General features: G+C 43.8%; 1 long non-coding RNA gene across 1 annotated transcript in view; it reads right to left on the bottom strand.

Annotated features, from left to right (window-relative positions):
• The window catches only part of LOC103792326 (uncharacterized), a 93,441-nt gene that overhangs the window by 6,007 nt on the left and 65,046 nt on the right, over nucleotides 1–22,388 (bottom strand). The window lies entirely within an intron of this gene.

The following is a 22,388-nucleotide window of genomic DNA, read 5'->3' as shown; positions in this document are numbered from 1 at the left end:
GGTCAGCAACCAAAAAAAAAAAAAAAGGAACTTGACTTCTTACAGATCAAGAAAACTTTCAATTCTGTTACCAGTTTCATCAGCTTTTGTAGTGTTTGTGTTTGATCAAAGAGCACAATCTTGTACAGCTGGTTCTGAGTGTTTTGCTTGCCTGGGGGATTGCATATAAAGTGTCTTCTGCAATTTCTTATTTCATTCCTAATTCTCATTGAGCTGGCATTCTTAGAAAGAAGCTGAGTTTTGCAGCAAATTGATGGCAGGGGCTCTGTAGGGCTGACGTGTTTGTCTTCAGCCTCAACCACACAATGCCATCACCAGCTGAACCAACACTTACTTGGGGGGGTGGACCTGGCCCAGACTCTCTAAGAGAAGGCAGCTCACCCAAGAAGTACATAGGGAACACATAAAAACTACCACAGGAGTGCCACCCCCCCCCCACACACACATGCACATGCACAGACACATGGACACACACATTCAGACTCCCTCCCACTGCCCATCCCAATAGCTGGGCCTCACTCCAAATTATGCTTCTTCTTTGACCTCCAGTGGACTTTAAATCTCCCAAATGTTGGCCCTGATTACTTTTTCCAAACATATTTCTGGCTCAATTTAGCATTGCCCATCAAAAGGAAATGGCCCCAAGAGACAGGCTGGACATCACTGGTGGCTGTTAGCTTCCTTTGCAAGACAGCAATCAGCATAAGGGGATGGGTTCAATGCTCAGATGTGAGCATTGAAATAACCCACCAAATAGAGTGGAAACTATTAACTCTTCACATAAACCATCGTTAATGCCTTTGCAGGGAAGAAAAGCAACAGGAAAGAAGAATTAAACACTCAAACAAATTAGAATAACTTCTTAAAATATTCTTAGAATCATTTTTACTTATCTCCCTACTGACATAAGCCTTACCATCGCTTTCTAGAACCACAGCCTCTCCGTTACAGTAAAAATTACAGTAGCAGCCAGGTGTGGTGGCTCACACCTATAATCCTAGCACTTTGGGAGGCCAAGGCAGGCAGACCATTTGAGACCACCCTGGCCAACGATGGTGAAACCCTGTCTCTACTAAAAATTATAAAAGTTGGTCGTGCATGGTGGTGTGCTGCTGTAATCCCAGCTATTCTGAAGGCTGAGGCAGGAGAATTGCTCAAACCCCGGAGGTGGAGGGAGCAGTGAGCTGAGATAGTGCCATTGCACTCTAGCCTAAGTGAGAGACAGTGAGACTCCATCTCAAAAAAAAAAAAAAAAAAAAAAAAAAATTACAGTAGGCCCTCATCCACAGCTTCACTTTCTGAGGTTTCAGCCACCTGAGGACATCGCTATTTGAAAGTATCACAGCAAAGGCACATCTTGCTTCTTCATGCTTCACATGATCATACTTTGCAGCTACTGCATTTTTTACAAATTGAAAGTGTGTGGGAACCCTGAGTCAGGCAAGCCTATTTGTGCCATGTTTCCAATAGGATGTGCCCACTTCCTGTCTCCCTGTCACAGTTTGGTAACTCTTGCAATATTCCAAGCTTCTTCATCATATCTGTCATGGTGATCTGCGATGTTGGTGATTTGGGTGTTGCTATTATAATTTTTGGGGGGGCACCACAAACCGCAACTATAGAGGGCAGGGAACTTAACCAGCATAGGTGTGCATTCTGATTGCTCCACCAACCAGCTCTTTCCCAATTTCTCTCCCACCTTTCAGTCCTCCCTCTTCCCTGAAACACAACTTTGAAATTAAGACACTTTGTAACCCTTCAATGACCTCTAAGTGTTCGAGCGAAAGGAAGAATCCCATGTCTCTCACTTTAAATAAAAAGCTATAAATGATTAAGCTCGGTGAGGAAGGCATGTCAAAAGCCAAGAGAGGCTAAAACCTAGATCCCTTGCACCAGACAGTTATCCAAATTGTTAATTCAAAGAAAAACTCTTTCAAAAATTAAATGCTACTCAGTGAACACATGAATGGCAAGAAAGTGAAACAGCCTTATTGCTGATATGGAGGAATTCGAAATGGTCTGGACAGAAGATCAAATCATTAACAACATTCCCTTAAGACAAAACCTAATCCAGGGCAAGGTCCTAACCATCTTCAATCCCATGCAGGCTGAGAGAGGTTGGCAGAACAAAAGTTGGAAGCTAGCAGAGTTTGAGGAAAGAAGCCGTCTCCATAGCATAACAGTGCAGGGTGAAGCAGCAAGTGCTGATGGAGGAGCTGCAGCAGATTTTCCAGAAGGTCTAGCTAGGAGCATTGATGAAGGAAGCGACCCTAAACAATAAATGTTCAATGCAGATGAAACAGCCTCCTATTGGAGGAAAACGCCATCTAAGACTTTCATAGCTAGAACAGAGGAGTCAATGCTTGGCCTGAAAGCTTCAAAGTGCAGACTGACTCTCTTGCTAGGAGCTAACGCAGCTGGTGACTTGAAGTTGAAGCCAACACTCCCTTAACATTTTGAAAATCCTAGGACCCTTAAGAATTGTGCTGAATCTGTTCTGCCTGTGTTCTATCAATGGAACAATAAAGCCTGGATGATAGCACATCTACTTATAGTATGATTTACTGAATATTTTAAGCTCACAGTTGAGAACTACTACTCAGAAAAAAAAAATTCTTTTAAAATACCACTGCTCATTCACAAGGCACCTATGCACTCAAGAGCTCTGATGAAGACGTGCAAGGACATTAATACATTGATTTCATGCCTGCTAACACAACAACCATTCTGCAGTCCATGGATCAAGTAGTAATTTCTACTTTTAAGCCTTATTATTTAAGAAATACATTTCATAAGGCTATAGCTACCATAGATGGTGATTCCTTTCATGGATGTGGGAAAAGTAAAATAAAAATCTTCTGGAAAGGATTCCCTATTCTTTTTTTTTTTAATAGGAAAAGAGGAAATTTATTTATTTTATTTTATTTTTTATTGCATTTTAGGTTTTGGGGTACATGTGCAGAACATGCAAGATAGTTGCATAAGTACACACATGGCAGTGTGTTTTGCTGCCTTCCTCCCCTTCACCCACATTTGGCATTTCTTCCCAGGCTATCCCTCCCCAGGCTATCCCTCCCCAGCTCCACCCCCGCTACTGTCCCTCCCCTATTCCCCCCAATAGACCCCAGTGTGTAGTACTCCCTTCCCTGTGTCCATGTGTTCTCATTTTTCATCACCCACCTATGAGTGAGAATATGCGGTATTTCATTTCATTTCATTTTCTGTTCTTGTGTCAGTTTACTGAGAATGATGTTCTCCAGATTCATCCATGTCCCTACAAACGACACGAACTCATCATTTCTGATTGCTGCATAATATTCCATGGTGTATATGTGCCACATTTTCCCAATCCAGTCTATCATCAATGGGCATTTGGGTTGATTCCAGGTCTTTGCTGTTGTAAACAGTGCTGCAATAAACATTCGTGTGCATGTATCCTTACAGTAGAATGATTTATAGTCCTTTGGGTATATACCCAGTAATGGGATTGCTGGGTCAAATGGAATTTCTATTTCTAAGGCCTTGAGGAATCGCCACACTGTCTTCCACAATGGTTGAACTAATTTATACTCCCATCAACAGTTTAAAAGTGTTCCTATTTCTCCACATCCTCTCCAGCATCTGTTGTCTCCAGATTTTTTAATGAACGCCATTCTAACTGGCGTGAGATGGTATCTCAATGTGGTTTTGATATGCATCTCTCTAATGACCAGTGATGATGAGCATTTTTTCATATGTTTGTTGGCCTCATGTATGTCTTCTTTTGTAAAGTGTTCATATCCTTTGCCCATTTTTGAATGGGCTTGTTTTTTTCTTGTAAATCTGTTTGAGTTCTTTGTAAATTCTGGATATCAGCCCTTTGTCAGATGGGTAAACTGCAAAATTTTTTCCCATTCTGTTGGTTGGCGATTCACTCTAGTGACTGTTTCTTTTGCCGTGCAGAAGCTGTGGAGTTTGATTAGGTCCCATTTGTCTATTTCCACCTTTTTTTTTTTTTTTTGAGACGGAGTTTCGCCCTTGTTACACAGGCTGGAGTGCAATGGCGCGATCTCGGCTCACCGCAACCTCCGCCTCCTGGGTTCAGGCAATTCTCCTGCCTCAGCCTCCTGAGTAGCTGGGATTACAGGCACGCGCCACCATGCCCAGCTAATTTTTTGTATCTTTAGTAGAGACGGGGCTTCACCACATTGACCAGGATGGTCTTGATATCTTGACCTCGTGATCCACCCACCTCAGCCTCCCAAAGTGCTGGGATTACAGGCTTGAGCCACCATGCCTGGCCCTATTTTGGCTTTTGTTGCCAATGCTTTTGGTGTTTTGGTCATGAAGTCCTTGCCTACTCCTATGTCCTGAATGGTTTTGCCTAGATTTTCTTCTAGGGTTTTTATGGTGCCAGGTCTTATGTTTAAGTCTTTAATCCATCTGGAGTTAATTTTAGTGTAAGGTGTCAGGAAGGGGTCCAGTTTCTGCTTTCTGCACATGGCTAGCCAGTTTTCCCAACACCATTTATTAAACAGGGAATCCTTTCCCCATTGCTTGTTTTTGTCAGGTTTATCAAAGATTGTATGGTTGTAGATATGTTGTGTTGCCTCCAATGCCTCTGTTCTGTTCCATTGGTCTATACTTCTGTTTTGGTACCAATACCATGCTTGTTAGGATTCCCTATTCTAAATGCCATTTAGAATATTTGTGATTAATAGGAGGATGTCCAAATATCAACATGAACATGAGTTTTCAAGAAAGTTGATTCCAACCTTCACGGATGACTTTGAGAGGGTTCAAGACATCAGTGAGGGAAGTCACTGCAGATGCAGTAGAAACAGCATGAGAACGGGAATTTGAAGTGGAGCCTGAAGATATGACTGAATTGCTACAATCTCATGATCAAATGTGAATGGATGAGGAGTTACTTCTATAGATGAGCAAAGAACATGGTTTCTTGAGGTGGAAACTACTCTTGGTGAAGATGCTGTGAACATTGTTAAAAATGACAACAAAGGATTTGGAATTTTACATCAATTCGGTTGAGAAAACAGTGGCAGGGCTTGGAAGAATTGAGTCTAGTTTGGAAAGAAGTCCTACTGTGGATGAAATGCTACCAAACAGCATCACGTGCTACAGAGAAATCTTTAATGTAAGGAAGAGTCGTTGTTGAGGCAAACTTCATTGTTGTCTTATTTTAAGAAACGCTACAGCCACCCCAACCACCACCTTGATCAGTCAGCAGCCATCAACAGAGAGGCAAGACCCTCCACCAGCAAAAAGACTATGACTCACTGATGGCTCAGATAATCAGCATTATTTTAGCAATAAAAAGTATTTTTAATTAACTTATGTACATCTTTAGACATAATGCTATTGCACACTGCATAGACTACAGTGCAGTGTAAACATGACTTTTATACACACTGAGAAACCAAAAGTTTGTGTGACTCAATTTACTGTGATACTCACTATGCTGCAGTGGTCTGAAATGGAACCAGCAGTATAACTGAGGTATGCCTGTATTTTTGAGAGGGGGCCCGTGTTCACATACCTAATAATGTGTAATAATATTACAGTCTATTGTTATAACTATTTTATTACTAGTTATTCTTGTTAACCTCTTATCATGCCTAGTTGATCAACTGAACTTTATCATAGGTATCTACATATAGGAAAAATAAAGAATGCAGAATATATAGGGTCCAATGCTATCTGTGGTTTCAAGCATCCACTGGGAGTCTTGGACTTGGCAGGGAATGGCCACCCCAACCACCTCTAGCCCACGTGCCTTTATTCTGTACACAAGGATATCATCAAGAGAGACTGTGCCAGATGCCACCACTGTGGTTCCAGCATTTCCTTGACCTACCAGTCTAGTGGCCCTGTCAGAAGAAAGATAAATTTGCTTTCACATGATGTGTGCCTGTTAACCTGGCCTTGTGCGTTTGTCACAATGGCCCCACCACTCTAGCAAATATTGATGACTATGCCCGTGCCCTGCTGGTCAACCCTGCCACGTGAAAGGCTGAAGAGCACGTATAGCCAATTTAAAGCAGGGGATGGCCCCTGCTGAGGCCCCTGGGCTCTGATGCCCTGAGGCTCAGCTGGGCGTGATCCCTGAGAGCTAGCCTGCCCTTTGTTTCCTGGGCTTACGGAGGACAGAGGCCAGGCAGGGAGCACTCTGGGGCTGCTGCCCTTACAGGGTCCCCAAGGAGGAACTTGTCCACTCTACTCCTCTGAGCCCAGTCCCCAGCTCTTTCTTACCTTCAGAACTCCTTGCCTGCTCCCTGAAACAGGACTTGGCCCTCGCCTGCCTTTTCTTTCCCTCTTGCTCCCTGAGGGGCTGCTGCCACCTCTCCCCAATCTCTATGAAAGCTAACAGGAAGCACTGGCTATTGGGTCTCTTGGGGTCAGCTTTACGAATTTATGGTGCTGAAGGACTCCACCACAGCCACAGAATTCAAGTCTGTTAATTCCAGTCCGATAAAACATTTCTATAAAACAAAAGGAAAAAACTACAGAGCCCATAGTCCTCCCTTACACCAATGAATGTGCCGCATGTCAGTCTGGATTCCAGAGGAAAGAAGGGCTCCCTGTATAAGGGTGATGTAAAAGCCCTTTGTGTTTGCAAAACCACAGTCTTCCTGATCAGAGTGCCATCTAAAATTATTACAAATAGGTCAGTAATCTTTGCCTTCAGCACAGAGGGGTCCTTTTACATTTTTTCCACGGTTTGTTTCATAAGTGTTATTTTTGCCATCATTCTTCGGTGTGTAGGTGGCATTATCTCCAGGAGGCACAGACAGAGACGGTGATAAATGAGATTTCGGGTGTTGCCACTCTTTAAAAAAAAAATCCTTTAACAAGTGGTTCTGAGGACTGAGGTCATTCTCAGGTGCAGCCATTAGGAGCACCTCCTCGGTGGGGATCTTGAAGAAACACTGGCCACTTTGGTGCTACAGGACACGAGTAGCACAGCTGCCCTCAAGGAAGCTAAGCACAATGTCCACATGTTGGATCCAGCTGAATCAAATTCAGCCAACCCTTTGAACTGCTCCAGCAAATAATATTTGATGCCTGGAATGCAGATAGCACTGTCCATATTGTGTATGTTTCAAAGCAGCAGAACATACTTTACTTATTCTGTCTTAGCAACATACTGTAAGCACAGACCTTTTAACTCTTTCTGTTTAAAGATTCAAACTCTGAGAATTTGAGGGGTCAAGGTTGCTGGGATAATTAGCAGACAAGTCAGGACTAGACTTGAGGTTTCTTTAACCCAAGACATAGACTTTTCAGGGAGAGAGATAGGGAAAGAAAAATGGAAGAACTGTGGTGTTGGACCCAAACAGACTTGGATGCCAGTCCTGGCTGTCCTTGTTACCAAACGAAACAGATGGCCTAGGACTGGTCACTTAAATGCTCTGAATTCTAGTTCCCTTACCTGTGAAATGAAAGTATTTCCAGCTCGCAGGATGTGGTGAGAAATGGCATGTGTAACCTGCTTGATATGTGCTAGTTCTTACTGTAATCGCAGCAAGTTTCTACTTCGTCTTCCTCACTGCACAACAGTGTTACTCAAAAGGCTCCGCAGGCCTGGTGTCTCAGGCCTGTAATCCCAGCACTTTGGAAGGCTCGGGTGACAGGAGAGCTTGAGTCCAGGAGTTTGAGAACAGCCTGGGCAGCATAATGAGACCTCACCTCTACCAAAAAATATTTTAAAAGTTAGCTTCATGTGGCATCATGCACCTGTAATCTCAGCTACTCAGGAGGCTGAGGTAAGATGATCACTTGAGCCCAGGAGTTCAAGGCTGCAGTGAGCCATGATCATGATACTGCATTCTAGTCTGGGTGGCAGAGACTCTGTCTCTAAAACAAAAAAACGAAAGCAAAATGCACCCCACAAGCCACACGTGTGAAAGAAAATGTTTTCCCAAGAGTCTCCTTTCATTGTTAAGCATTTTGGGGACCTTGCCTAGTTTATTACCCTCTTTGAATTAGCATCTTGTGAGCCACACCAGACTTCAGTCTCCAGGAGGGCAGGAACATACTGGCGTTTCTCATACAAAGCCTGCAGACAATCCATACCCAGTGACAACTGCTGAATGAGTAGCCAGTGAATAAATGAGAGGCATGAGGAGTTCTGCACCAGGAAAGAAAAAAAAAACAACTAACTTTGTGGAACAAAATTTCCAAATCTTGTATCACAGAGTTTGTCTTTCTCTGAATACCTGAAAGCTGCCTTAAAAATGCTGTTCTGGAGGGGCAGGTGTTTTTCCAGCTGCTCTCTGGGTAGGGGAAGTCTGCAGGGAGGAGGAAGGGGTTAGGTGGAACCCAACAGGTTTTCCATTCTGGCCATGCTCAATTTTATAAACCCCCTAACTCCAGGATGACTTTTCTCATACGTAAGGATGTCATCATAAGTTAATCTGTCCACCAATTAACTTAGAAAATGCAAATGCTAATTTCACTCTTAGTCTATAAGGAAAAAGCAATAATTAGGAAGGTTAGTACAAGGCACATTGCAATATATTTCAAAAGTAAATTTGAACTTTCCATTAACAGGCATTAATGAATTAACTGAATCTGCTCTTACACATTAGCCTGAGGTCAAGAGTTAAAACAGCATTTAAATATCTTCCTAATCACAAAGAAATTTCAAATGAAGTCACTTCATTTGCACAGAAGCTTTTGAAATGGGATCTTTGCAAAGGGAGAGCACTCCCTGGGATGAAGAGGAACAAGAAGCAGGGGTATGGGTCCCAGCAATCCCAACCTGGACTCTTCCTAGCTGAAAGAACAGAGCAACACTCCTGGCTGAGGTAGAAACAGCTTCCTTTCCTTGAAGGCCACAGACCTTACACTGGAACCAGCACTGCCAGCAAACCCCTGTGATGCCAATCGTCTTGCAGGTAAGACACAGCCAGGAGTTGGATAAACTCGACATAAGCTGCAGGTGTGATTCCTAAAGGTAGTGCTGCTCCAACACCACTAAGGCTTGGCAGAAAAAAGGTTGTCGGGGGCAGGGGTTGCAAATTGCCAGGCACACCTGCCACTCATGGCCCCACACACTCATTCAACTGTTGAGGAAAGATACGGAATAGAAATTTACCTCCTGGGCAACCCAAGTGTCCATTAACGGATATAAACAAACTGTGGTCCATCCACACAACAGAATATGATTCAGCCTTTAAAAGGAAGGAAGTGCTGGCACATATTACCACTGGATAAACCTTGAAGATACAGTGCTCAGTGAAACAAGCCAGTCGAATAAGGAAGACTGCTACATGATTCCACTTAGAGGAGGCACTAGAGAAGGCAAATTCACAGCGACAGAAAGTACAGCCAGGGTCACAGGAGGAGGAGCTATTGTTCAATCGGTAGAGTTTCCATTTTATAAGATGAAAAAGCCCAGAGATGGATGGTGGTGACAGTGCCCACAGTGTGAATGTGCTTAACACCACTAGACAGTGTGCTTAAAATGATTAAATGGTAAAGTTTAATTATGTGTATTTTACCACAACTAAAAAGAATAGCATCAGTAGGGCCAGGCACAGTGGCTCACGTCTGTAATCCCAGCATTTGGGGAGGTCAAGGCAGAAGAATTGCTTAAGCCCAGGGGTTTGAGACAAGCCTCGGCAACATGGCGAGACCCTGTCTCCACAAAAATACAAAAAATTAGCTGAGCATGGTGACATGTAGCTTGTAATCCAGCCTACTCGGGAGGCTGAGATGGGAGGATCATCTAAGCCCAGGAAGTTGAAGCTACAGTGAACCACTGCACTCCAGTCTGGGCAACAGAGCAAGCAGACCTATCTCAAAGGAAAAAATAAATAGCACCAGCCATTTGTTAAAATCCCCCATGGAAGTCAGGAACACTTTTATACGCTGCTTCCTCAGCATTGCAAAGGGTGTTTCTTCCCCGTCCTGGCCTCCCAACCAAGGATAACCATTGCAAGTGCTGGTGCTTTGACAGAAGTTGGGCTATTTCTAAAGTGGCGGTTTCTGTTGCAACCTGAAATCTGCTCTTCTAGTGGACCGAGGGCCCTGTTGAGGCAGTCGGGCTTTGGAAAGCTCTGTGGCACCCCAGCACACCTTTGATTTCAACAGCATTGTCTCTAGCCAACACATCATCGCTCTCTCGGCAGAAGTTGTCGACGACTGGCATTCTTTTACAATTCTTGCTCTATCAAATGTTTTTTAAAGCACCTCTGCCCATAAATGCAACACAAACAAGTTGCCCTGTGAGTCACGGGCGGAGGGCACACGCTAAGTCCACGTAATAATCTTTATGTAATTTGCTCCTTAGTCATTGTCTGGCCCATTAGGTAAACAGGCAGTGTGCATTTCTTTAAAAATAAGGGTCTCTATAAAAATTAGCATAGTGAATAGACTGAGCAATAAAGAGCCCCATAACATACTTAACTGAAAAGAATGTTTTAGAGATAAAAGCAGATTTGTTTTGAAGTCATTCAGGATGAAATACCAAACAGGATTTCCCCAAGTCCACCCTGAGCATTGATTGTTTTTAAATTTCATAGGGGAAAAAAAATCACTGTGGCCTATCTGAGCCTTAGGGGCAAACGCTGAAGTCTCTCAGCTGACATCAACTTTGCACAGGAAAAAAGGCCCTGAGGCCCTGGAGGTGGAACCTGGAGCCCCGCCACCTAGCTTCCTCCAGGAGCTCAGCCCTGGCCAGCCCTGCCTTATTTCTGCACAAAAAGATTCCAACAAGGGCTCACAAGACAGGCGTGTGCACTCGGCACATGCAGTAAGGAATCAGGAGCTACTTTTGTTCACACAATGTGGGGACAGACTTCAAGTCGTTTCTATATCTACCTTTGGTATTACTAGAAGTTCTTTCTCCTCACATGCTGTGTAACACAGAGAACTGAACCTCCCAAACGGGAATTCTAATAGAAACACACATCTACACTCACATACACATGACTCCCACACACAACACACTCACATGCACTCACATATTCACACTCACATATTTACATGCCCCCACCTACTCACACAGTGCACTCTCACGCACAGGCACTCACATTAACACTCAGATGGTTACACGGCCCCCACACAACACACTCACACACATGCACTCACATATTCACACTCACATATTTACATGCCCCCACCTACTCACACAGTGCACTCTCACACACAGGCACTCACATTAACACTCAGATGGTTACATGGCCCCCACACAACACACTCTCACACACATGCACTCACATATTCACACTCACATACTTACACACCCACACTCACACAACACACACACAGGCACTCACATTAACACATGGTTACATTGCCCCACACACAACACACTCACACACATGCACTCACATATTCACACTCACATACTTACACACCCATACACACAGGCACTCACATTAACACTCACATAGTTACACGGCCCCCACACACAACACTCTCACACACATGCACTCACATATTCACGCTCACATACTTACACACCCACACACAACACAAACACACAGGCGCTCACATTAACACTCACATAGTTGCACGTCCCCCACACACAACACTCTCACACACAGGTACTCACATTAACAGTCACATAAACGCCCCCACACACAACACACTCACACACAGGCACTCACATATTCACACATACATACACACACACATGCACTCATTAACACTCACATACATGCCCCCACATACACAACATAATCTCACACACACTCACACATTCACACTCATATATTTACATGGCCCCACACACACAACACATTCTCACACACATGAACTCACACATTTACACTCATATACATGCCCACACACTATCACACACATGCTCTCACATTTGCACTCACATGCCCCCACATACACAACACACACATGCACTCACATTAACACTCACATAATTACATGCCCCCACTCATACACATGCACTCACACATTCGCACTTACATGCTTACATGCCCACACACAACACACACACATGCACTCACACATTCACACACATACACACCTCTCACAGACACATCACACACATACACTTGTACTCATACACTCCCATTCACACTCACACATACACTCCTAACACACTCATACACATTCATGCTCACATACTTACACTCCTAACACACACACGACACACATTCACACTCACACAGTCACACATATAGGCACACTCACATATTCACATAACACACACACATACATTCACACACACATATATATTCATACACACAGGAATTCACATACACACTCATATACTTACATGCCCACACTCACATAACACACTCATACACATACACTCACATACATTCACACTAATTCAGTCATACACTCACATACATAGACACATAACACACACATTCACACACTCACATACAGACACACACATACAACACACATTCACACTTTCACACACTCATATATCCTGTCACACACATACTCACATGCTCACACATTACACACACAGTGACACATCACACACACACAGACTCACATGTACACTCACACCCACATGAACACACACTATCTCACACATACACACACACAGGTAAACACACACAACATACACATCTTCACTCTCAGTTGTTCTGCCAGGATTGGTGAGTACAAGACGTCAGTATCCCCTGCCCTCTGGAGCCCCAGGAGGCACTGTCACTGACTGAATGTGACACCCCATTTCCTTCCAAGTCCAGACTTGCTCCTCAGCCCCACAGCCATGCAGCGCTCCAGACAGCCCCTGCCCATCCACCTTAGCCATCACTTAAACTGACACCCATGTACCCCAATCTGTGTTTCTTCATTCTTAAATCCAGAAATCTTAAAAGCCTGAATCGAGCACAAGTGAATTTTACATTAATGCAGTATAATTCATTTTTCACATCTGTCTTGAGGAAAAAAGATGTATTCGTGTAAAGGATGGGTCATACAAGCCTTCTTAGATATTGATCTGAATTTTCCAGTGGCTTATTATTCAATGATGCATTACCCTTGAAATGTGTCCATAAGTGGGCATGAGACAGAATGTTCTATGTGGCTCTAACTTGGGCATGGACCTGTGTGGGGTCATTACAGACTTTGATTCCCTGGCCTACAATTCAATGAGCTATGTGGACTGACAGTCTGAATGTTGAACATGTGGGTTTGGAATGCAGCAGCTATGACTACAAGAGTTCTTCCCAGCTTCCTGTATGTCTCTTTTCCCTGAAAGAAAAAGAAAACTATGTTGTTCTATTCAATTCAATCAGGTAAGTGGAATTCAAGTTAATTCTACTGAATTAAGTCCAGTAAATTTGAGCAGCTCTCCTTCCTTTTTCCTACTCGTGTGTGCGTGTGTGTGTGTGTGTGTGTGTAGGCGCGGAATGGAGGAGTATATATGTCTTTTTCAAGGAAAGAGAAGGGAGGACTAGAATATTCTAGTTGAGTCAAGTCCATGGAATATTTTTTAAAAGAGGTCTGTCTGTCAATCTTCCGCCACAGCGTCTTCAAGTTTCCTCTGTCCAAGTGTGGTTTTTAACAACAAATTGTCAGCAAGGCTAAGGGCCTAGGCAGGACAACAATGAATCGGAGAAAATCAGAGTGTTCCAACAAAGAGTTTTGTTGAAGAAGCATCGCCTGTAAGTCTCTTTTCCACTATGCCACAGAAGCTGGACACAGCCCAGAGTCGCCCTTGGTGTGGGACAGTGGATGAGGCTCTCTTGCTCCTGTCATGAGCTCTGTGCCAGGAACAGAAAGGGTGATGAGAAGAGGGCCAATGAGCTCTACCCACAACTGCATGTGTAAGGAGAGGCTGTGCGACTGTGGTGAGGCACAGAAGTGGAGAGTGGCATCCCTGGCTTCACAATGGGTTCCATAACCTTCTCTCCCCACGTTGAAAGATTAGCCAAATCACCCCCTCTACCTGTGGCCCCTGGCACCTGTGTTCTGTGCATTCTTCTCATCACTACTGGCCCTGCACTTGAATAACAGGCCCCACACTTTCATGAATAGAAATAAAGCAGAATTAGATCTTAAATGTAGTTGAAAGTCACACTGTGGTCAAATATGGCAGGACATGCACTGGACTTCAAGAACATGCACTGTGTGCTGGTCCCTAGCCCTTCCCATCCTCCTCCTGGTGAACTCTGGTTTCCTCTCATCTGTGCAGTGCCTATAACCACAGAGCTTTGGGAGGCCAAGGTGGAATGATCCTTGAGTCCACAAGTTCAAGACTAGCCTGGGCAACATAGTGACACTCTGTCTCTACAAAAAAAATTTTCTTTAATTAGCTGGGTGTGGTGGTGCACACCTATAGTCCCAGCTACTTGGGAAGCTAAGGTAAGAGGATCACTTGAGCCCAGTAGTTCAAGGCTGCAGTGAGCTATGATCATGCCACTGTACTTCAGCCTGGGCAGCAGAGCAAGACCCTGTTTCTAGAAAAAAAGAACAAAAGGCTGGGCTGGTTCAGAAGTGAGCTTTTCACTGAGAACTCTCCTCATCTGGGCTCCCCTTGGTAATACTAATCACATTTCATCGTAACTGTTGGCTAATCAACTTGCTCCACTGGAATTTGAAGTTCTTTGATAGAGGGAATGTCTTTCATCTCTGTATCTGCAGTCTGACGCCTGGTGCTATAGATACTAAGTAAACAAATGGTGCTGGACTTGGACTTGAATCAATCCATCACCAAATATGTGCTGAGTGTCTATCTATAGGCCCTGCTATGGGAAACAAAGACATGCTTGTTTTCCCTAAAGAGCTTAGGGAAGCACTGCATATATCAGGCAAGAGAGGACACATTTGGACGACAGTTGCACACTACAGACATTTCTCAAGTAACCCAGAAGAGATGGGTGGGAGCTCTTTTCCTGAAGGTAGCTACATGGAACACTGATGAGGATCTTAAGCATTTAGGAACCCAAAAGAGGAACAGGTTTGCATTGAAATGGAAGGTAATGGGGAAAGGAACGCCATGAACTGCTGGGCATGGAATGCGGGGTTGTGAGCCTGATTTTGAACATTGAGTCCTGTGTGAAAAGGCTTGCTAGTAAAAGACTTGTTTACTTGTTAGTAAAAGACTTTACTAACTACATGAGCTTAGGTAAGCTGGGTGGAGGCTCCCTGTCTCTGTTTCCTCTATAAAGTGGGACAATGATAGTAAACATCTCAATTTGCTTGTATGAGAATGAAATGGGACACTGCACGTGGCACTGTTAGCATGTGCTGTGCTCAGAGCTCTTTTCCTTACTAGCTGTTAGTATGTACCACATGGGGATGAGCCTAGCCTGTCTGTGGGAGAGTCATCAGGGCTCTCTGAGCATTGGTGTGCACCAAGAAGTGTGATGGGTCTGGATGATGGAGGGCTTGGAAAACCAGCAGATGGACTTCAACATGAAGGGGAAGAAACAGGAAGCCCCAGGAGATATTCTCCTTGCCCCGCTAAGGGTAGGGAGCTCAAGCCAGCGTGGTCCAGGCTCTCCTCCCATTATTCCTGACCATGTTAATGCACTCCTACCTAGCTCACCAACATATCCAATGGGAGTTCCCATGAATTAAATGTTTTTCAGCCTCTCTAAGCCTGTGGTGCTTTGATTACTGGGTGGGTTTTTATTTTGTTTACATTAACAGAGTGCCTAAAATAGGCTAAAATAATAAAACCTTTTCTCATCTCTGACTTTGACTCTTTTTTTTTTTTTTTTTTTTGAGACAGAGTTTCGCTCTTGTTACCCAGGCTGGAGTGCAATGGCGCGATCTCAGCTCACTGCAACCTCCGCCTCCTGGGTTCAAGCAATTCTCCTGCCTCAGCCTCCCAAGTAGCTGGGACTACAGGCGTGCGCCACCATGCCCAGCTAGTTTTTGTATTTTTAGTAGAGACGGGGTTTCACCATGTTGACCAGGATGGTCTCGATCTCTTGACCTTGTGATCCACCCGCCTCGGCCTCCCAAAGTGCTGGGATTATCGGCATGAGCCACCGCGCCCAGCCACTTTTCTCTTTTCTATTTTTATGTATTTGATTATTTTTTACAGAGTGGGGTGGTTTTCTGCCAAACACCATTGGGTATGCAGTTATTTTCTTCCCTTCAGTTCCCCACAATATTCCTCTACTGTTCCAAGTGTCCATGATTCTTTCAAATCATGAAAACTAAGATGCTGTCTGTCACTCGCTCTAAAAAAGAAAAAGTTCTACCTGCATGGGTGGTATTTTGAAACCAGCTAATGTGGGTTCAGGAGAGCAAACTGTTACATTTTCAAGAATCTGTGCACTGGTTGTAAAACAATCGGTCATGCGAAATCACCTGTGCATGCATGGGAATATCTACACCATGAAAAACGTCATATGCTACAAATCAGGGCTTACTTTGTTGTTTTGTCAATTTTCTAGACTTAAGAAAGCAATAAAGTGTTAATAGATTAGGCTATTAAAATAATAGATTGGAGACTGAATTTTAAAATTTACCTTGTCTGGAGACATCACATTGTGAGTAGCGCAAAATAACTAGGGAGATATTTCTCCAGAATTTGAAAGCCACTGCTGGATTCAGCAAACAGGTTGTTCACATGTTGTCTTCATTGTTTCATCTTCGTCTCACTTGCTAATAATAAAATATCAATCAACATTCACACGGGAACCATGTGCTGGGAGACATTTGGTAACCATGTACCAGCACATCACTGCATCTGCCACCTTTGGGTCCCAGGGCAGAATTCCTTGGGGAAGGATGGCATTGTTCATTTCACTCCCATGGGGCCAGCCCTCCTCAGCCTGCCTGCCCAGAGCTGACCCTTCCTCTGGCCACAGACCCAACTCTAATCATAAGATCAACCTGGTATTTCAAGAAGCACATGGGGCCCTTGAAGATCTCTTGTGGCTACCATCAACTCCTGCCTTCACTGCTCACAGGCTTTGAAGTTTGAGAGTTTCCCAACAGTGAGAGGCCTCTGAAACTATGAAATGAATAGGAGGAATACATCTGAAGCAAGTATACATATAAATAACAGGAAGGAAAATAACATTCCCTCAGGCTCGGCATTATCATATATTTAAAACAAACTGTAAAGACAGTCAGCTTGGCCTATTTTTCTATGTGCTCTGTTTGACACACTCAGAAAACAAAGTTGTTCATGCAAACTCACTGCACCTGTAGTCGACTAACTGGAGGGGCAAGGATCCAGCTGTGCTTGCAATTAGGCAGCTGCCACTGTAATTCCTTTACTAAGAACAATGACCGTTTTTACATAGCACTTTTTTTACAAACACAGTTTACACTCAGTTCCATAGAAAAAGTAAATTCTGATGTTCAATAGCAGAGTAGGGTATCTATAGTTAACCACAATGTATTGAATATTCCACAATAGCTACAAGGCAGGATTTGAAGTGTTCCTGACACACAAATATACAAGTGATGGATTTCCTAACTACTCTGACTTGATCATCACACATTCTATGCATGTAACAAAATATCACACGTACCCCATAAATATGTACAAATACTGTGTATCAATAAGATGTTTTTAAAACTGCCTGCAAGATGAAAAACTGAAGTTGGCCTGCCTAAGGATGGCTACAGGTATTTAGTTCTGGTCTCTTTGACTGAGGCATTGGAGCCGCTGAGAGGATGTCTCAGGCCTCCTGTGGGTGGGACACCCCCTGGGCTAGTGGGGCACTGTTCCCTGAGCCCAGAGGACAGCCATAAGGGAGAGAAAGCCACCTTCTGGGAGAGACAGGAGGAGCCCTCCCCACCATATGGGCTGGGAGAGGAGCGATTCCATATCCTGGAAGGCCTTCTTATGCTGCCTATGTTATCTCCACCTATGGGAGCAAAATACCTGCCAACTAGATATTACATTTCTTTTGAAAAGTTGTTTGATATATTTTCCACAAAATCAGTTTGCATTTTGAAATTTTCTATCCTGATTCAAAGTACCACCATGATCCAATTACTTACTATAGATACTAAGTAAACAAATGGTGCTGGACTTGGACTTGAATCAATCCATCACCAAATATGTGCTGAGTGTCTATCTATAGGCCCTGCTATGGGAAACAAAGACATGCTTGTTTTCCCTAAAGAGCTTAGGGAAGCACTGCATATATCAGGCAAGAGAGGACACATTTGGACGACAGTTGCACACTACAGACATTTCTCAAGTAACCCAGAAGAGATGGGTGGGAGCTCTTTTCCTGAAGGTAGCTACATGGAACACTGATGAGGATCTTAAGCATTTAGGAACCCAAAAGAGGAACAGGTTTGCATTGAAATGGAAGGTAATGGGGAAAGGAACGCCATGAACTGCTGGGCATGGAATGCGGGGTTGTGAGCCTGATTTTGAACATTGAGTCCTGTGTGAAAAGGCTTGCTAGTAAAAGACTTGTTTACTTGTTAGTAAAAGACTTTACTAACTACATGAGCTTAGGTAAGCTGGGTGGAGGCTCCCTGTCTCTGTTTCCTCTATAAAGTGGGACAATGATAGTAAACATCTCAATTTGCTTGTATGAGAATGAAATGGGACACTGCACGTGGCACTGTTAGCATGTGCTGTGCTCAGAGCTCTTTTCCTTACTAGCTGTTAGTATGTACCACATGGGGATGAGCCTAGCCTGTCTGTGGGAGAGTCATCAGGGCTCTCTGAGCATTGGTGTGCACCAAGAAGTGTGATGGGTCTGGATGATGGAGGGCTTGGAAAACCAGCAGATGGACTTCAACATGAAGGGGAAGAAACAGGAAGCCCCAGGAGATATTCTCCTTGCCCCGCTAAGGGTAGGGAGCTCAAGCCAGCGTGGTCCAGGCTCTCCTCCCATTATTCCTGACCATGTTAATGCACTCCTACCTAGCTCACCAACATATCCAATGGGAGTTCCCATGAATTAAATGTTTTTCAGCCTCTCTAAGCCTGTGGTGCTTTGATTACTGGGTGGGTTTTTATTTTGTTTACATTAACAGAGTGCCTAAAATAGGCTAAAATAATAAAACCTTTTCTCATCTCTGACTTTGACTCTTTTTTTTTTTTTTTTTTTTGAGACAGAGTTTCGCTCTTGTTACCCAGGCTGGAGTGCAATGGCGCGATCTCAGCTCACTGCAACCTCCGCCTCCTGGGTTCAAGCAATTCTCCTGCCTCAGCCTCCCAAGTAGCTGGGACTACAGGCGTGCGCCACCATGCCCAGCTAGTTTTTGTATTTTTAGTAGAGACGGGGTTTCACCATGTTGACCAGGATGGTCTCGATCTCTTGACCTTGTGATCCACCCGCCTCGGCCTCCCAAAGTGCTGGGATTATCGGCATGAGCCACCGCGCCCAGCCACTTTTCTCTTTTCTATTTTTATGTATTTGATTATTTTTTACAGAGTGGGGTGGTTTTCTGCCAAACACCATTGGGTATGCAGTTATTTTCTTCCCTTCAGTTCCCCACAATATTCCTCTACTGTTCCAAGTGTCCATGATTCTTTCAAATCATGAAAACTAAGATGCTGTCTGTCACTCGCTCTAAAAAAGAAAAAGTTCTACCTGCATGGGTGGTATTTTGAAACCAGCTAATGTGGGTTCAGGAGAGCAAACTGTTACATTTTCAAGAATCTGTGCACTGGTTGTAAAACAATCGGTCATGCGAAATCACCTGTGCATGCATGGGAATATCTACACCATGAAAAACGTCATATGCTACAAATCAGGGCTTACTTTGTTGTTTTGTCAATTTTCTAGACTTAAGAAAGCAATAAAGTGTTAATAGATTAGGCTATTAAAATAATAGATTGGAGACTGAATTTTAAAATTTACCTTGTCTGGAGACATCACATTGTGAGTAGCGCAAAATAACTAGGGAGATATTTCTCCAGAATTTGAAAGCCACTGCTGGATTCAGCAAACAGGTTGTTCACATGTTGTCTTCATTGTTTCACCTCCGTCTCACTTGCTAATAATAAAATATCAATCAACATTCACACGGGAACCATGTGCTGGGAGACATTTGGTAACCATGTACCAGCACATCACTGCATCTGCCACCTTTGGGTCCCAGGGCAGAATTCCTTGGGGAAGGATGGCATTGTTCATTTCACTCCCATGGGGCCAGCCCTCCTCAGCCTGCCTGCCCAGAGCTGACCCTTCCTCTGGCCACAGACCCAACTCTAATCATAAGATCAACCTGGTATTTCAAGAAGCACATGGGGCCCTTGAAGATCTCTTGTGGCTACCATCAACTCCTGCCTTCACTGCTCACAGGCTTTGAAGTTTGAGAGTTTCCCAACAGTGAGAGGCCTCTGAAACTATGAAATGAATAGGAGGAATACATCTGAAGCAAGTATACATATAAATAACAGGAAGGAAAATAACATTCCCTCAGGCTCGGCATTATCATATATTTAAAACAAACTGTAAAGACAGTCAGCTTGGCCTATTTTTCTATGTGCTCTGTTTGACACACTCAGAAAACAAAGTTGTTCATGCAAACTCACTGCACCTGTAGTCGACTAACTGGAGGGGCAAGGATCCAGCTGTGCTTGCAATTAGGCAGCTGCCACTGTAATTCCTTTACTAAGAACAATGACCGTTTTTACATAGCACTTTTTTTACAAACACAGTTTACACTCAGTTCCATAGAAAAAGTAAATTCTGATGTTCAATAGCAGAGTAGGGTATCTATAGTTAACCACAATGTATTGAATATTCCACAATAGCTACAAGGCAGGATTTGAAGTGTTCCTGACACACAAATATACAAGTGATGGATTTCCTAACTACTCTGACTTGATCATCACACATTCTATGCATGTAACAAAATATCACACGTACCCCATAAATATGTACAAATACTGTGTATCAATAAGATGTTTTTAAAACTGCCTGCAAGATGAAAAACTGAAGTTGGCCTGCCTAAGGATGGCTACAGGTATTTAGTTCTGGTCTCTTTGACTGAGGCATTGGAGCCGCTGAGAGGATGTCTCAGGCCTCCTGTGGGTGGGACACCCCCTGGGCTAGTGGGGCACTGTTCCCTGAGCCCAGAGGACAGCCATAAGGGAGAGAAAGCCACCTTCTGGGAGAGACAGGAGGAGCCCTCCCCACCATATGGGCTGGGAGAGGAGCGATTCCATATCCTGGAAGGCCTTCTTATGCTGCCTATGTTATCTCCACCTATGGGAGCAAAATACCTGCCAACTAGATATTACATTTCTTTTGAAAAGTTGTTTGATATATTTTCCACAAAATCAGTTTGCATTTTGAAATTTTCTATCCTGATTCAAAGTACCACCATGATCCAATTACTTACTATAGATACTAAGTAAACAAATGGTGCTGGACTTGGACTTGAATCAATCCATCACCAAATATGTGCTGAGTGTCTATCTATAGGCCCTGCTATGGGAAACAAAGACATGCTTGTTTTCCCTAAAGAGCTTAGGGAAGCACTGCATATATCAGGCAAGAGAGGACACATTTGGACGACAGTTGCACACTACAGACATTTCTCAAGTAACCCAGAAGAGATGGGTGGGAGCTCTTTTCCTGAAGGTAGCTACATGGAACACTGATGAGGATCTTAAGCATTTAGGAACCCAAAAGAGGAACAGGTTTGCATTGAAATGGAAGGTAATGGGGAAAGGAACGCCATGAACTGCTGGGCATGGAATGCGGGGTTGTGAGCCTGATTTTGAACATTGAGTCCTGTGTGAAAAGGCTTGCTAGTAAAAGACTTGTTTACTTGTTAGTAAAAGACTTTACTAACTACATGAGCTTAGGTAAGCTGGGTGGAGGCTCCCTGTCTCTGTTTCCTCTATAAAGTGGGACAATGATAGTAAACATCTCAATTTGCTTGTATGAGAATGAAATGGGACACTGCACGTGGCACTGTTAGCATGTGCTGTGCTCAGAGCTCTTTTCCTTACTAGCTGTTAGTATGTACCACATGGGGATGAGCCTAGCCTGTCTGTGGGAGAGTCATCAGGGCTCTCTGAGCATTGGTGTGCACCAAGAAGTGTGATGGGTCTGGATGATGGAGGGCTTGGAAAACCAGCAGATGGACTTCAACATGAAGGGGAAGAAACAGGAAGCCCCAGGAGATATTCTCCTTGCCCCGCTAAGGGTAGGGAGCTCAAGCCAGCGTGGTCCAGGCTCTCCTCCCATTATTCCTGACCATGTTAATGCACTCCTACCTAGCTCACCAACATATCCAATGGGAGTTCCCATGAATTAAATGTTTTTCAGCCTCTCTAAGCCTGTGGTGCTTTGATTACTGGGTGGGTTTTTATTTTGTTTACATTAACAGAGTGCCTAAAATAGGCTAAAATAATAAAACCTTTTCTCATCTCTGACTTTGACTCTTTTTTTTTTTTTTTTTTTTGAGACAGAGTTTCGCTCTTGTTACCCAGGCTGGAGTGCAATGGCGCGATCTCAGCTCACTGCAACCTCCGCCTCCTGGGTTCAAGCAATTCTCCTGCCTCA

The sequence above is a fragment of the Callithrix jacchus genome, chromosome 4 (genome assembly GCF_049354715.1).
Source record: "Callithrix jacchus isolate 240 chromosome 4, calJac240_pri, whole genome shotgun sequence".
Lineage (NCBI taxonomy): Eukaryota > Metazoa > Chordata > Mammalia > Primates > Cebidae > Callithrix > Callithrix jacchus.
This window is presented reverse-complemented; position numbering and strand designations above follow the sequence as displayed.